The 15630-nt window shown below is 50.8% G+C and overlaps 1 protein-coding gene across 6 annotated transcripts in view; it reads left to right on the top strand.

Annotated features, from left to right (window-relative positions):
* Positions 1-1356: 1356 nt before the first annotated feature.
* The window catches only part of BCORL1 (BCL6 corepressor like 1), a 64515-nt gene continuing 50241 nt past the window's right edge, over positions 1357-15630 (top strand). For 2 of the 6 annotated variants that reach the window (XM_072817385.1, XM_072817379.1), the window contains exon 1: positions 3616-3791. The gene's annotated coding sequence lies outside the window, so the exon portion shown is untranslated. Of the gene's footprint in view, positions 1444-2011; positions 2162-2715; positions 2894-3615; positions 3792-3813; positions 3921-15630 lie in introns of those variants that run through there. The other 4 variants (XM_072817380.1, XM_072817381.1, XM_072817383.1 and 1 more) reach the window with 4 other exon arrangements.

Raw genomic sequence — 15630 nt, 5'->3', positions numbered from 1 at the left:
CCTCTGTGGGCCTGGGACAAAAGAGGGGGGCAGGGAGGAGGAGGAGGAGGAAGACATTAATCCATCAGGGCTTCCTTCTAGTCCAAATGACCCTCTGGCTTCCTTAGTATAGATAAATATATAATAAATAATATCAATATATCTGCACATAAAGATTTTTTTTTCAAATTCCTGCTATTCATTTTGCATTCCGTGTTTACAAAGCCCTGAACCCTCCAGGAACTGCTGGGCACCTCCCCGAATACCCTCTATGCTGAGGCGATGCCTTTGAAGTCCCAACCACGGGTTCAGGGTTGGAGCTGCTAAGAAACACCCTAATACTGAAAGCAAGTCTGCCGTTAGCTTCAGCTCCTTCGCAAGCTACTCTCCTCCTCGGAGTTAATGTAAAGTCATCAGAGTTCCAATGTGGACCGCAGGCTTTTCAGCTCTTCAGTCCTGGGGTTGGCAGGATGGCCTGGGATGTAAACACATATGAGGATTTATTCCTTTGGCCAGGCGGGGAGTCATTAGAGTAAAGGGTAAGGGTCAAGGGGGCTCGGTTTGGTGACTGAGGAACCTGGGAGGGTGGGGGGGGGGAGCGGGCAGAAGCCAAGAGTTTTCCTCGAGCCAGGTTTTCGGCCCCAAGTCGTTCAGGCTTCCCCATTTACAGACCTTTCATCCCCCTCCTCCTCCCTCCTCCCTCCTCCCTCCTCCCTCGGGCCTCTCGCTCCAGGCACCCCCTCCCCAAAGGTGCCTCCACGCTCGGGCCAGGGGCTATCCTTTGAAAGCAGCCCAGAGGGTTTGCAGCACCGAAGGTTGCCACGAAGGGTGGGCCGCTCGGGAGACGCGAGGCAAGGCAGCGAGCCCCGGCATTTCCCCTTCCCCGGCACCTGTCCCACTTCGGCGCCGGGGCTGGGGCTGCGCCCGCGGGCGGCCTCGGTGCACGAGCGCCAGAGCCTTGCACCGAGGTCGCCCGGGTTAGGGAAGTGGGGGGCCGGGGAAGGGGCGGGGCGTCCGGCGGGCGCGCGCCGCCCCTTGCATGCAAGACCCCACGCCCCCCCATATACGGAGGCTAAACGGAGATAGAGAGTCACACATAAAGCACGAGCGAAAACGCTCGCTCTCCGACCCCGAGCGGCGTTGCTCTCCGCCCCCCCCTTCCTGGAGCTGGGGGCTGGCCGGGGAAGGTGGCTCCGTTCTTCCCTCGTGGCCAGTGCGGGGTCTGTGGCTGCCCGGAGAGGTTCCGGCTTCCCCGGGGCTGGCAGGGGGAGCCCCGAGAACTGCAGGCCCGCCCCCCCTTCCTCCTCCTCCTCCTTCCCCTCCTCCCCCACGTGTCCTCCCGGAGCCCAGAGGCCTGATCCCAGCACCCCCCCGCCACCTCCCTCCTCCTCTCGCTTCGCCCGCTTCCCCGGCGGCGTGGAGAAGAGCAAAGTTGCGACAGCGGCCGGGGGGGGCTCTGCCCAGGTGAAGGGGCGCCGTGGGGGGTGGGGGATGGCGCGGCCCTGCGGCGGGGGCGGAGGGAAGATAAAGAAACTTGCTTTCCGCGGCCCCCACCCCGCGCGGGTTCAGATCTTGCGTGGACCGAGCCCTCGTGGCGAGACGCGGCAACGCCGCTGGGACCGAGGCCGGCACCGGGAGCCAGACCCGGACCGCGCGCCTGGGCCGGCTCGGCGGGCGCAGGCAGCGGGCCAGGCCGGCACCCAGGCAAGGGCGGGGTGGGTGGCCGTACACTGGACCGAACCAGAGACTCCAGTGGCCTGGGCGCGGGCCGAACCCGGACCGGGCCGAGTTGGGTGGCGAAGTAGGACGTGGATTCGGGGGCGGGGCGCGGCGGGAGGGGGAAACCAGGCCCCGCCGGACTGGCCTGGGCGTGGGGGCGGGGGGCGAGTTCGGGGCACTTGCTGGGCTGGGGACCGAGCGGTAGGGCGGGGCGGCGCTAGGGGCTGGGCCGGACCCGCGGGGAGAGGGCGAAGGGGGGAGCCGGGGGTGGAGTAGGGGCGTGGAGTTGCGAGCGGGGTCTGGCCTCGGCCGGGGGCGAAGGTAGATCCGCGGGGCCGACAGCGGAGGGAGGGAGGCCCGCAGCGGCGCGGCGGCGGCGAAGGCCAGCTTCCGCGGAGTTTGTGCCCGGGCTTCCCGGGCTCCGGCCGCCTCACGCGCACAAATGGGGCTAGGGGACTGACTGGTAAGCAACTACGAGTGTTAGACGGTGTTTGGCGGCGATTCCGGGAAAAGCAAGGAAAGACACCGTCTGCATTTATGCCGCACCCCCCACCCACCTCCTAGCATCTGGATTTTGCTCTCAGGGGGCCGCGGACCCTCCTTACCACAACCCTTTCACTCTCCTGCACTCCCACCGGCTCCCCCCACTTCCTAGGCCATCTGACTCCCCTAGGGGTGTGTGTTTGAGGGTGGACGACGGCGTGGCGGGGGCGGCAGTATACTCTCCCTCCCGCGGCAGCAGCCTAGTTCGTATCTTATTCCTATATGTAGCGTCGCTTCGAGTCGTGTGGACATTTGGGTTAAGATAACGTACCCCCTTTTCCCCCTCAAGCGATTTGATGGCTTCTAAGGAAAGGGAGGAATCCCTGGGTTTCCACGCCTACAGCGAGGTTTGAGGATTGAGATTCACCCCCAGCTCACTTCCACTACCAACCCCACTTTCCTTGTAAGCCTTTTCCCCGGGGATCTGAACTTTGGGGGGGGGGCGGTATTAATGTGCTTCTCTTCTCTACACAGGGTCGGCGTGGCCAAGGACGGCTAGTCTCTGAGAGAAAGTAGCCACCAATCCAACTTGGGTCGCCCCCACTATTACTTCGGTGAGGGGGGCAACGCTAAGGAGATACTGGTGGGTAGCGACCCAGTATAAAGGAGGGGGCTGGGTAGTCGCCCCCGGAGGGACTCCGTTTCTTGTGAGGTAGGAAGAAGCGAGCCCAGGCTTCAGGGGAGGGTTCTGGAGAGGGGCATGGGGGGTGGCGACGACCGGGGCGGGGAAGAAGGGGGAGTCACGCCCTGCCAGCAAGGGGGCTTCCCTCAGGTCCCTGGGAGAAGGGGACTGAATGTCTGTTTTGTGCTGCCCGACAGGGGAGATCTGGGGTCTCTGGATTTGCACATTGGATCGGGCACCAGTGGCCTGAGAAAGTCAGGTCGGGGCATATGGTGGAGAGCCTTGGGGGGAAAGAAACAGAAACCCCTGGCCTTAGCGCCCTGATCTTTTCCTTTCCTCAATCTTCTCATTCGAGGGGCATTGAGGGCTGGGGGCGTGGGGCTCTTGCAGCCCCTAGGATTGAGCGCCTCCGCCTCTCCTGGGAGTCTAGCTTTTTGCCCGGCTTGCTGCAGCCACTGCTGCTGCCTCCCTCTCCGGAATCCGCTTGGTCCTCGCAGCGATCCCCTCCTCCTCCCCTCCCCTCCCAGTGTCACCGGGGCTGCTTGGCTCTGCCCCCTTCGCCGCCGCTTGCTCCCTGCTTTCGTCCCTCCCTCTCTCGCTCGCTCCCTCCCTTCGCCTCCACCTCCCCATTCCTCCCCCCCGACAGGTGGCATTCTGGGAGTTGTAGTCCCGTGGAGCGGCGGCTGGCGCCGCCCGCGAACCCCGCCGGACTCCACTTCCCGTCGAGCCCTGCGACCGGCACCCACTCCACCAGGCTTCGCTCGCACACACAGACACACACACACACCGCTCTCCCCCTCACTCTTTCGCTTGCCGCGGCTGCTGCCAGTGTGTGGCTCTGTCTCTCCTCCGCTTTGCCGAGCCCTCCCTTCTTCCTCTCAGTTCCTAGAGTCCGACCGCCGCCGCCGCCGAGAGAGAGGAGAAGGAGGTCGGTGGCGATAAGGGGCGGAAGGGGGGCATCAGATCGGGGCAGTATTAGGCGGGTGGAGGCTCAGAGTGGGTGAGAGGGAGCCCGGGTGGCGGCCTGAGCCTCCCCGCGGAGCCGACCCGGGAACAGGTGCGTCTTTTTTTTCTCTCCCCCAACCCCTCCACCCCTTTTGACTCCCCGGCTTTTTCGTATCCCCCCACCCGCTTCTTTCTATCTTAAGCCTTTCCTCAACCCTGTCCCTTCTTCGCCCCGCGGCCGCTCCGCTTGCCCCCCGGGGGCGCCGTCCTCTTCGTGTCCCCGGACGTAGCGCTCCCTGGAGCTCGCTCTGCCCTCGCCCCTCCCTTCGGGACAGCTCCCCTCCACTTCCACCTTCGTACCCCGTCCCTGCCCTACCCTACCCCCTCCTCACCCCCTTCTCCCTTAGCCAGGTGAGACTTGTTCGCCACGATCTGAGAGTCTTCTTCCTGGCTGGGCGGGGGTCTCCATGGAAACGGGGGTCGGGTTGATCCTGGGGGGGAACCATTGGAATTACCCCACTCCTCAGAAAGGGAGGTGGAGGCTACGGTCTTGTTAACTACCTGGCCCTAACAGCACCCCCCCACCTCGCCATCCAAGGATCCAGTGATCCGAAGGGAGGCTGGCCAGGAGGGCAGGGCGAGAAAGGGCTTGTTTTTTTGGGGGGGCGGCTGTCCGTGATGAAGTCTTGAAGAGACCTGGAGAAAATACCCTCCAACCTCTGAGGGGAGGTGCGACGGTTGCTCTTCAGGGCTGCTTTCTCCTCAGTGTTGGGGTGCGGAAACCATAGGGTAAGGGGTACCCCTAGGTGGCGGCGGGGCCTGGGTTCGGGAGTGGGAGTGCTGTGATGGGGGCAGGGGCAATTATCCGAGTCCCTGGAAAAAAGGCGGGGGATGACTTCGGAGCACCCTGGCTCCGCTGCCCTCGCTGTAGGGGCGGGGGCCGCCGGGCCGGGCGCGGCGGGGAGGGGGCTTAAATTGAAGGAGGATGAGATGGGGGCAATTCATACTAGCCCCGGCAAGCCAGGGGGAGATTCGGCGTTCAAGCTCTCCACCCGCTCCGCGCCAGGCCTGAGGCAAGGGGTCTGAGAGCGAAGCCGAGGGGTGGAAGGAGGGAGGCTCCGGTTACGGGGCCGGGTTTCGGGATCAGGGGCAATCCCTCAGCCCTTGAAGGAGGGAGAGGGATGGCCGCGAACCCCAGGGCTCCCCACCCCGGGTCCTAAGGGGCGTGAGGAACAGACAGCAGGCCCAGCGGAGCTGGATTCGAACGGATCGCGGCTGGGAAGTGGGGGGGGCTCACTGGTGGGCTTCGGGGGGAGCAGTCCGGCGGCGGGGCGGGCGGGCGGGGCGTGGGGCTCCGGCGGGCGGCGGGGCGGGGCCGGGGCGGCGCTGCTGCCGCCGCCGCCGCTGCCGCCGCCGCTGCTGCTCCTGCTGGGGCCGCCGCAGCCGTTGCTGCCGCCGCCGCCGCCGCTTCTGGGCGGGGAACGGAGGCCAAAGGGAGTCCCGTGCCGGGGCAGAGGGCGCAGGCGGTGCGTGGTGGGGAGGGGGCCGTCCTGGGGGCGGGGGCAGGCGGGGGGTGGAGCCCCCGACGGGGGGCGGTACGAGCCCGGACGACGACGACGAAGAGCCCCGGGGGCCGGGTGCATGGAGGACGAGGTGCTGGGAGAAGGAAGGGGGGGTGGGTCCCGCGACGGGCCTCGTGGGCTTGGCTCCTTGAGGTTCTGCTTCGGGACAGAGCCCTGCAGGGGCGCCCAGAGGCCCGGGAAGGGACAGGGAGGTGAATTGGACGGTGGAGGGGGCCCTCCTCGCCGGGGTCCCGCCGAGGGGAAGGCTGGGCCAGAGGGACGTCCGGGGTAGGGCTGGGAGGAGCCGACCGCACCTCGGCTGGGGATTTCGTGTTATGGAGGGGCGGGAGATTTTTGTAGGGAAAGATGTGATCGAGGGGAAAGGCGAGAGGGAAGCACACCGCAAGCCGGGAGGCCAACAGCCCAGGCCATTGGAGGTGCCCTTCTGTTCCGCCCGCACCTCCCCCCTTCCCCAGGGCCAGCACTATGTTTTTGTTTTATTGTTTTGAAATTTTCAGTGTTGGCTGTAGGAAGCTGTCGATGTGGTGATACTTATTCATTATTGGTGTCTCCTAGAGTAGACAGTAAGGACAGGCGTCGCTTGGCGAGGATGCGTCTAGCCCGGGGTTTAGGGGCTCTTTACGCGAGAGCGGGAAGGGGGCTTGCTAACTTCGTGCTGGAGCTGAATACTCTCAAGGCAGTTTGGAGATTGTCCCCGTCGCACAGAGGTGGAGTACAATTGCAAAAATCTTTGATGAGACTTCTGGGGGTGCAGTTGTACGTTAGTGTTATCCTGGTTGGCCACATGGCTCTTTCAGCTTAGAAGGGGATTTCTCAAAGTCTGGCCCCTGACAAACGTTGGGAAAATGAACAGGGGACGAATTTGGTGTTGGAAGTGGACTAGGTTTGTAATAAAATCCCAAGGTTGGAAGGGACTTTAAAGGTCATCTCATTCTCTGTTTACCTAACCTGTCCTTGAATGTTGGGATAGAGGGAGCTTTATTTTAGGGGAGATGGAGCAGAGTTTAGGGTTACTCAAATTGGATGGCCATGTCAGCATGTGGTACTAAAGAAATTTGGAGGATCCCACTGGGGATTAAATGGGATAACCCAATCCCCAAAATCACCCAGAGGCTCCAAATAGAAGCAAAAGTTTGGGGGAGGAACCTGTAAAATTTTTATGGAAAAGCAAAGTTAGTAAGAAGGACTAGGGGAGCTAGCAGAAGCAGGGGACTTAGTGACTCAAGTTAAGAGAATCTGAAGGTTGATAGAGTTTAAGAGGGACATGGTCGTTTTACGTAAGCCGCTATGTGGCCATTGATAGGCAGACTCATCTCTTGATAAAGCAACTGAGGCAGCCACCTTTGGGATAGATGGGGAGGATAAGAGGCACAGGCCATTGGGCACAGAGCCTTACTCAAATTGACTTTAAGAGGGCTGACCCTGTTACCAGCTATGCAGCAAGGGTAGGTTTCTTTCTATTCTGGCTCCCGGTGTCTTAGATGGAGGAGGAGGTTAAGAAGGACTGTTTCCTTAGAATAGGCCATAAGGAAAATACAGCAAATTATTGGGATAGAGCAGAAGAAAGCTAAGTCCCTGGCGAGTTCTGTTGTTGGAGTCTGAATTGGGCAGAATGGAGGGGAGTTCCAGAGGAAATGGTGGCAGCAGCAAGGACACACAGCGATCTGGCTGTTTTGATGACCTAGAGCTGGTAAGGCATAAACTCCCTGTGGCCTAGACTTTTTGGGGAAGCAAGAGGGTTTCCTTCAGGGGTCTGTTTGCTTTATTCATGCTGTAGTTCACTACATAGGAAAAAAAAGTTTAGTACAGGTGCCAGAGAACCTCACATGATGAGTTTGGATTATGGGTTTCAGAGAGGGGCTTCTTTTAGGGGAACAGAATTATGGGAGGAAATGATTTGAATACTAGAAAGAAGGAAGACAAAAGGAAAAGTCAAGAGGAGGTTGTTTAGGCAGTGAAGGGGGAAGAAAAGTGATCATCACTGGCTTCATGTTAGGGCCAACTAAGGAAAAAGTGGAACCCTGAAATTTCCAGGCTAAGGTTTTCCAAAGTAAAAAGTTTGAAGAACCTTGAAGGCTCTTTACACTTTCATGCTAGAATCATTAAGGTTGGTGCAAGACAGAGGACGATCTTGAGTAACAATAGGGTTGGAGAGAAACTGGCTTATAGGAAGAAATATACATGTATACCCATAGGGAAATAGAGAATTTAGAGATAGTATATAGGCTAAAAAATGCAGAATGTGAAAGAGGGTGGAATAAGGAGCCAAAGGGGGAAGATGTTTGTTGGCTCACATGTCATGTAGAGCTAGTGTCAGGGAAAGTAAAAAGTTGCCTTGGATAGCTGTTGTCCTGGGAGAGCCCAGGAAGTAGAGGTTAGCTGAGATCCAGGGCTCACAAGTCTAAGCATTAGTTAGAAAATTTAGACTAAAATAAGGGTACTGGATGGGGTAAGGAATTCACTGACCTAAGTAGAATGGCCTTAAAAGAAGGAGAATGTGGGAATACACCAGTTTTTCCATCTGCAAGTGGAAGGAATCCTAGATATAGGGAGGTGAATTATGGAAATTCCAGAGTGAAACAGGATAAAGAACAGCGGCCCTAGAGCCTTGGGCCAGAATTGAGGGGTGGGGTGGGTGTATGGAGGAGAGGTGCTAATCAAGGGTTGGGCATCTGGACTGGTTCATTGATTACAAGCTGAGCTCAATTTGAGAAGGAATAGAACGGCCACAGTAGGGTAGAGAGCTGTTTTCCAGCACCAGCCACCATCTGGGATTGAGAGAGGAGGAGTTCATGGTTAAGATTGGTGGGAAAATGAACACTAACTAGAGTGGCACAGAGAGAGCACGGGGAAAGTGGACATTGTTGGTATAAAGCAGATGGGAAAGGGGAGAAGCCACTGATGATTACGTAAGTGGGGAAGGAAGACCCTAGACCTTCGAGTTTTCAGAAGGAAAGGAAATTTCTTAATGCTGGAGTTCCAGTGAGGTATGAGTCTGTGCTTGCCAGAAGGTTTAGTGTCAGGATGGCCAAAGAGGGAGGTAATAAGAGGTAATCTATCTTTTGGCCACTAGGATGCTAGTACAGTATTTTACATAATCTTACATACTAACTGGGATTTCTTAATGCCAGTTTTTGAATGGTTATCCTTTAAGTAATGTAGAAACTGTTCTTTTTCTAAATTGTACCCTTTCCCACTGTTCATAACTTGAAAGCAGTCTTTCATGACAAAAACTTTCTTTGGTGAACTGAAGTTGAATTTTGGTCAAGAGTAAAATTTAACTCTGCCTTCAATCCCCATAATTCAAATATGCTGTTCTTTTTCCCTCTCCCCCCCCTTTTTAAAAAGATTTTATTTATTTATTCATGAAAGACACAGAGAGAGGCAGAGACATACATAGGCAGAGGGAGAAGCAGGCTCTCCGAGGGGAAGCAATGTGGGACTTGATCCCAGGACCCTGGGATCAGGCCCTGAGTGTGAAGGCAGAGGCTTAACCACTGAGCCACCAGGCATTCCCCCACCCCTTTTTAAGCAGAAGCCATCCTTTCCCCATAAAACATTTAAAAATGGATAATTGTTTAAAAAGTGGCTGCAGGCTGCATGTCAAGGTCATATTTTCCCTGGTCAATGAATTGTGATGAATTTGAAGAGTGATGATTTATTATTTGTAAAATGTGGTGATTTTCAGATTTATTCGTTGAGAGTATGTGAGGCGGGATATGTCTTCATTTGGATTTTAAGAAGATCTTAAGTTAAGTGTCCGTGAAGAATTGAGAGTACTGAGGGGCAGCAAAGTTTTGTGTTTCAGGATTCTTTACCAACTGTCGGCTAAGGAACAAAATTTGTTACCTCATTGCTAAGGTATGCCTAGAAATCTTAGTGCCATTTAAGGGTATAGTCAAGTTTTGCTATAATGTTTGTGTCCCGGGACCAGGAAAACAAGCAGGCTTTCATTTTTCCAAGTTCTATAGAGAAGTGCACTGTACATGACTCTGATCCCCAGGATGAGTCAGTGCACTCTATACCTGGATCCATGAGGTGATTAGATGTCTCATGATGATGAGGCTTTACTCAGTTTAACTTGGTCGCACCTCATATAGGTTAGTGTCTTGCAGTGGTTCTCAAACTTTAGCATGTCTCAGAATCACCTGGAGGGCTTCGGAGACATACTGCCTTAAGTTAGAGTCCTTGCTGTTGTACTCCCTAACCGTGTGACAGGAAGCAAATCACTTAACTTTCTTGAGCCTCAGTTTTCTCATCTATAAAATGAGGATGATAACCCCAGTTTCACGGTACTCTGAGGATTGCACAAGATGATATCTACATAGCAGACCAGGTCCATAGCAGGAGCCCAATAAATGGCATCTATTATTATATTATAATCTAGTTTTTCTTATTCCGTTGAGTCCTATGACCTTTTATATTACTCTATGGTAAACATGGTGGCAGAATAAAAACCATAAATGGCTCTTGAGCACTCCCCATATATCTTGATTCTCTGTGCTCTTTCTCCATATTCCTGTTGTATTAGTACATATTTAGCATTTACAGTGTGATAGGAAGAAATAGCTTGGCTCATCACTCCATTATTGCATCCACCTTTGAGGTGGAAGTGGCAGCTTCTTTAGCAGCTGTGCTGTAACACTGCTCAGTATTTCAGGGCAGGAACTGAAGACTGTATATCCAGTTGAAACTTTAGGGGACATTTTGGGCTATGCTTAAAAAATGACCCAAGCCTAGTTTACTAGGGTGACATTTTAAACAACCATTGCTTTCTGAAAAGGGCTGCTGTATTTAATTATGACTGGTTGGGCTTTCCAGATGTCTCTGACATCTGGAAGTTCTACAAAGGCTGGTAGATAGAGCCTGGGTCTCTTATGGCTCTATGACAAGGATGTTCATCAGTGATTGGATGGTTGAAAACGTGTTTCAAATACTTCAGGTATCACCAAACCAAACTTCTCAACACTGAAAAAAGATGGACTATAATATAGAGATCCTTTCTGCAACCAGAGTGGACTTTGATGCCAACAGTCAGCTATGCCAATATAGGGAGAGAGTGATAGCAGGCCAATTTCAAACAATAGATTAGTTCACAAATTAATAAATTTTTTTTGGCTTGGAAATGTGTTATTATTCTCTACCTGTCCCCCTACCCAGCAGATTTACCTTCCAATTTATATTCTGCTCAGGCAGACATTAAAATGCGTTGTTCCCTGAGTACACATCTACTATAAGTAGCAGAAGGCAGTCCATCAATTGGCTGGGTTTAAAAATTAGCTGCGGCTAAACCACGCTCAGATAACTGGAAGTTGACTTTGTTTTGCCCTGGCCTGATTGTATTTCTGTGACTGTCTTTATTGTGGAAGCAAGGAAAAGAAGGAAGAGAAAGTGTATGTGAGAGTAAGGGAAGTAAAAGGCATCCACAGACCCAGTGCTTTTTACAGGGATTCTTGGTTTCCATATGACCTAGAGAGGATTTCAGTTTTTCCCAGTAGTTTAGTAAGTATTCACTGAGCACATACTATATGCCTTGTATTATGCTAGACACTATTGGGAGTGGTGATTAAAAGAAATAGAAAATATTCTTTCTAGCCTTGGGGAACCTGTAGATTGGTAAGAGGTTGAGTCAATACTGAGAGTTCGAAACTCTGTGAGGTAATTGTGTGTGTGTACCCACATACTATATATATATACTATATGTTATTATATACACATACACATTACATATACACTATGTGTATGCATATATATTATATAATATATATGCATACATTATATGTATGCGTATATATTATATAATATATATGCATACATTATATGTATGTACTATATATTATATATACACATACACATAATGTGTATAAATACTATATACTGTATATACACATACATATGCATTATATGTATATACTCTATCGTATATATACTATGATAAGTATATATGTGTATATATACTATATATGTATGTGTATATATTTATATATATGAGTAATTTATATAAAATGAGTTGGTGAGAGTAGAAAAAATAGTCTGATAATGGCTTTTCCAAATATTTGTGTGGGAGGTCCAGGAGACAAAAAAAGGCAAAAGTTTGTTGAGGAGGAATCCTCTTTAGATGAAAAATTCCATATCATGAATGCAGTATATTGAAATGGAGATGCCCAAGGGCCACTGTCAAAGTCCGTGGCATGGAAGACACAGAAGCTCCCAAAAGGGATTCAGGTCTCAGATGGCAATGATCCAACTTTCAAGTGTGAAAGACACACCAAATATTCACATGGTTCTTCTGAAGACCGAGACTGAGGAAAGCCAACTCTTATTTTTCATCTAGGAGAAATGAGAAGTGCTAAAAAAAAAAATGACCATAGTTACTTAAAGTGCCATTTTGAGGTGGCTTTGCATTTTGAAAAGGACTGATGAATTTCATGGTGATCGCTTAGGTTTTCTAGCAATTGGTGATATCTAGAAGTGGCATAAAGTCTTGTGGCTAGATCCTAGGTCTAGCTAGTATAAAGCTATGATGAGATGTTTTCCTTAAATGGGGTAAAATTATTTCCTTACAGCAGGAGATGGAAGTACTATTTGAATAATAGGGAAAAAGTACGGCAGTGGGTAGAAAAGCTAAACAAACTGGTGGTATGAAAATGGTGAGAGATAAAAAAGAAAATGGTGAGAGATGAAAACTTTTGCTTTTTTCCTCCTTTATTGTTGGAATTGATTACCTTTGGTCCTTCAACTTTATTTTTTTAAAGCAAGCTCCACACCTAACGTGCGGCTTGAACTCATGACCCTCAGATCAAGAGTCACACACTCTCCTGACTGACCCAGCCCGGTGTCTCCTATTCTCAACTTGAAGTAGGGACTCATTTATTCCCATTTTGCAGATGATGCAGTAAATGGACATAATGGGGGACTAGAGAGGCTGGCAGGTAGGGGCTGAAAATGCTCTCCCCAACCACCCTCCAACACACACACAGTACAGGCTCTGGATAATAGACTATATCACTCTTCAGCAGTGTTGCTACTGTGTGACTAGATCTAGGCTCTGAATGGATTTTGGCAGGGTTGTTTTGTTTTGTTTTGTTTAAGATTTTATTTATTTATTCATGAGAGACACAGAGAGAGAGAGAGGCAGAGACACAGGCAGAGGGAGAAGCAGGCTCCAGGAAGAGAGCCTGACATGGGACTCAATCCCGGGTCTCCAGGATCACACCCTGGGCTGAAGGCGGTGCTAAACCACTGAGCCACCTGGGCTGCCCGATTTTGGCAGTTTTTAAACATCAAATTGCCTCTGAATGAGTGGGGATCCAGCACTAGTGAGGCAATTGAGAAAGAGTATGGTTGGGATTGGAAAGGGTTAGGATGGTAATAGTAATCTCCGAAGCGTGCAGGGAGATTGCAAGCCCTGGCCAGTCAAGGTAACTACATTCATTTGAATGAGTAAGCTCTTGTATGTTTGTTTGTTTGTTTGTTTATTTATTTAAATTTTTATTTATTTATGATAGTCACACACACACACACACACACAGAGGCAGAGACACAGGCAGAGGGAGGAGAAGTGGGCTCCATGCAGGGAGCCCAATGCAGGACTCGATCCCAGGACTCCAGGATCACACCCTGAGCCAAAGGCAAACGCTCAACCACTGAGCCACCCAGGCGTCCCAAACTCTTGTATGTTTAACAGATAGTTAAAATAGTTTTGTATCCAACAGTCTCATAAATGTTTATGGGCCAGGTTTTTAAACATGGAAGTAGCAAGGAGTCTATGAAGGTGTTCATGCTATAGCCGCATGCGGGCAACTACTTAGTCTTCTCAGTAAATAGAGGAATTAAATGTATCTGGGAACAAGATGCAGTGTCTCCTATAAGACTTATCCCTTGGGGTAGAACCAGTAGAAATATTTGGGTAGAAAAAACCCCCCAGGGGAACTAGAAAGTGCTACAGTAGATTAGTCAGGCAGAAGGCTGGGATGAACAGTGCAGAGGGCCCCTTCCTCCTTTCAGTTGCCCAGCAGATTATTTCTAGTTGATTGTGTGTGTGTGTGTGTGTGTGTGTGTGTGTGTGTGTATTTGTGTATGGTGGTGTGTAGTGATAGAGGAATCTATTTGCATGAAGGGAAGCAAAGTAAAGTGATTGGGGCATGTATAAGGGACTCTCGAGTTTCAGGGAATGATATTTGGTTAATGGTAGGGAAAGGTAAGGGGATGTAGATATTGGAGGGAAAGCCTGTGGAAGATATTAGAATATCTTTCTATGGGAAATCATTAAATTAGGACAATTTACATTGGGAGAACTTCCTCATGAGGGGATGAGGTTTGGGATATACGATTAAGTAGGGAAAACAGGAACACTAGTCTCCTGTTGAGTACACATGGAAGAAGGCAAAGCAACAGGGAGAGTCAGATCTGTGGTAGGGGTTCCATATCTAAAGGCAGGTAAAGTTATCCTTATTAGGTATGGGTACACTTTCCTGTTGAAAACACTGATTTTGAGACATTTTGACCTCTCTCTAAAGGCACTTCAATGACTAGACGGAAGTCCTAGCCTCTTCCCTTCAGCCCTTGGATCTAAATGCCAATGGTCTCTTGGATCTCCTTGGGGGTGTCTTAGAGGCCACTTTTTCCAAAGTGGGGTAATGGGCTGGCTTCTCCTTTGATTTTGTGAGGTTTGAAGGTGGATGTCTCTGTCTTATGGGAGCTGTGCCCAGAGCTCTGAATTTCTGCTGGAGCAATAGGTCCCAAAGTTGGTTTTCGTTACACATTAGTCATCACTGACCCAACCCTCCTTCTTAAACATCTACTGGCCCCGCCTATTCTCTTGAGAACAGATTCAGGGCCAGGCTTCAAGAAGAATATTTTCCGGCTCTTTCATTTTTTAAAATCATAATTGCTTCCAGGTCACCAGACAATATGAACCAAAAGAAGCCTGGAGGAGTACTACCAGATTTAGTTAACTGAGACCTTAATCTTGAATTTCTAATGTATTGGCTAGGTGGTAAGAGTCCAGCCATGAATAAACGGGCAGGTTTCGTGCTATATGTAAGGGGCCTAGTTGTATTGCATATGTTACCAGCGCCCAATTGTTCTGCACATAGAGGGTCTTTGGTTACCAAGAAATCTACGTGATTCTGGGGAACTCACTGGAGAAACACCCTGTCCAGCCATGTTCAAGGTTAACGTTTTACCAAGGTAAAGACATTTTGTCAGATAGATGCTGTGTTACCACCTTTCATGCCCTTCTCTTCCTCATACGCATGATGACCATACTTTTGCTTGTAGTTGTTGTGAAATATGCTTGTTTTGGCATCTTCATTTCAAAACAAAACAAAAAATGTCCACCCAATCTGTAAAATCTCCTTTGAGATTTTTGTGCTGCCCATCTCCTGTTACCAGCTCCCCTAACCCTGACTTGGATTATAATTTGATGTTCTTCCCCTTTTGATAACATATTCTATCTAAACTTTTCTAAAATGTCTGTGTTCAGTGCTTCCCCATAGTGTTTCAGTTTGGCCCATGATGGTGAAATATCTCAGGTTCCCCTATTTCATTTTTTCTCTTTTAGTTGTTATATTCTGTGGGCTTCTCTTTTATGCCTTCCACACCTGCCCTTGTCTTCTAGTGTTTTTTTCTTTTCTTTTGGATTTTCTGGGGGAAAGATCTCTGCTTCATTATGGTTTGTCTTCTACTACCTGCTCGCCCTTAGCTTAGCTGCTATTTTCACCGTTTTAAAGTTATTGCTCTCCTGTTAGTCCATTTTCTTTTTGGCTTCCCCTGTTTTGTGGTGTGCCAATTATGTCTGACTGCTTACTTTCTGCTGTTGGCTTGCTAGATTCATCCCCTTGGATCTTGGTCGGTCCCTCTACTTAAGGTGTGTGCATGTGCCTGCTAAATCGAAACGGTGCATGTCTTTATTTTTTCAGCCAGTGCTTTATCCCGTCGGGTTGGTGGAGCATGTGCTCTCCTTTGTTCTCACTGTGAGTTGGATGTGCCTTTTGAGTTTTTCCCTCCAAAGTGGGGATAGCTCACAGTGGTCCCACTGCCTTCCAGGCAGTGACCAGCATTTGAGTCTGGGGCCATGCAGCTGTTCATTTCTTAACAATTACATGGTTGTGATATCTGGGAAAGTCCTTTGAGGTATTTTGTATCCTTGTGCCTGTGCTTCCTGAGCCACTCGGGATTACCAGGTTTCTTCGAAGTTCCTTTTAGGAGCTTTGCCTTCAGCCTTTCATGTGATGG

This window comes from Canis lupus, chromosome X (assembly GCF_048164855.1).
Source record: "Canis lupus baileyi chromosome X, mCanLup2.hap1, whole genome shotgun sequence".
NCBI classification, from domain to species: Eukaryota; Metazoa; Chordata; class Mammalia; order Carnivora; family Canidae; genus Canis; species Canis lupus.
The sequence above is the reverse complement of the archived record's forward strand: the minus strand, read 5'-3'. Positions and strand labels throughout refer to the sequence as shown.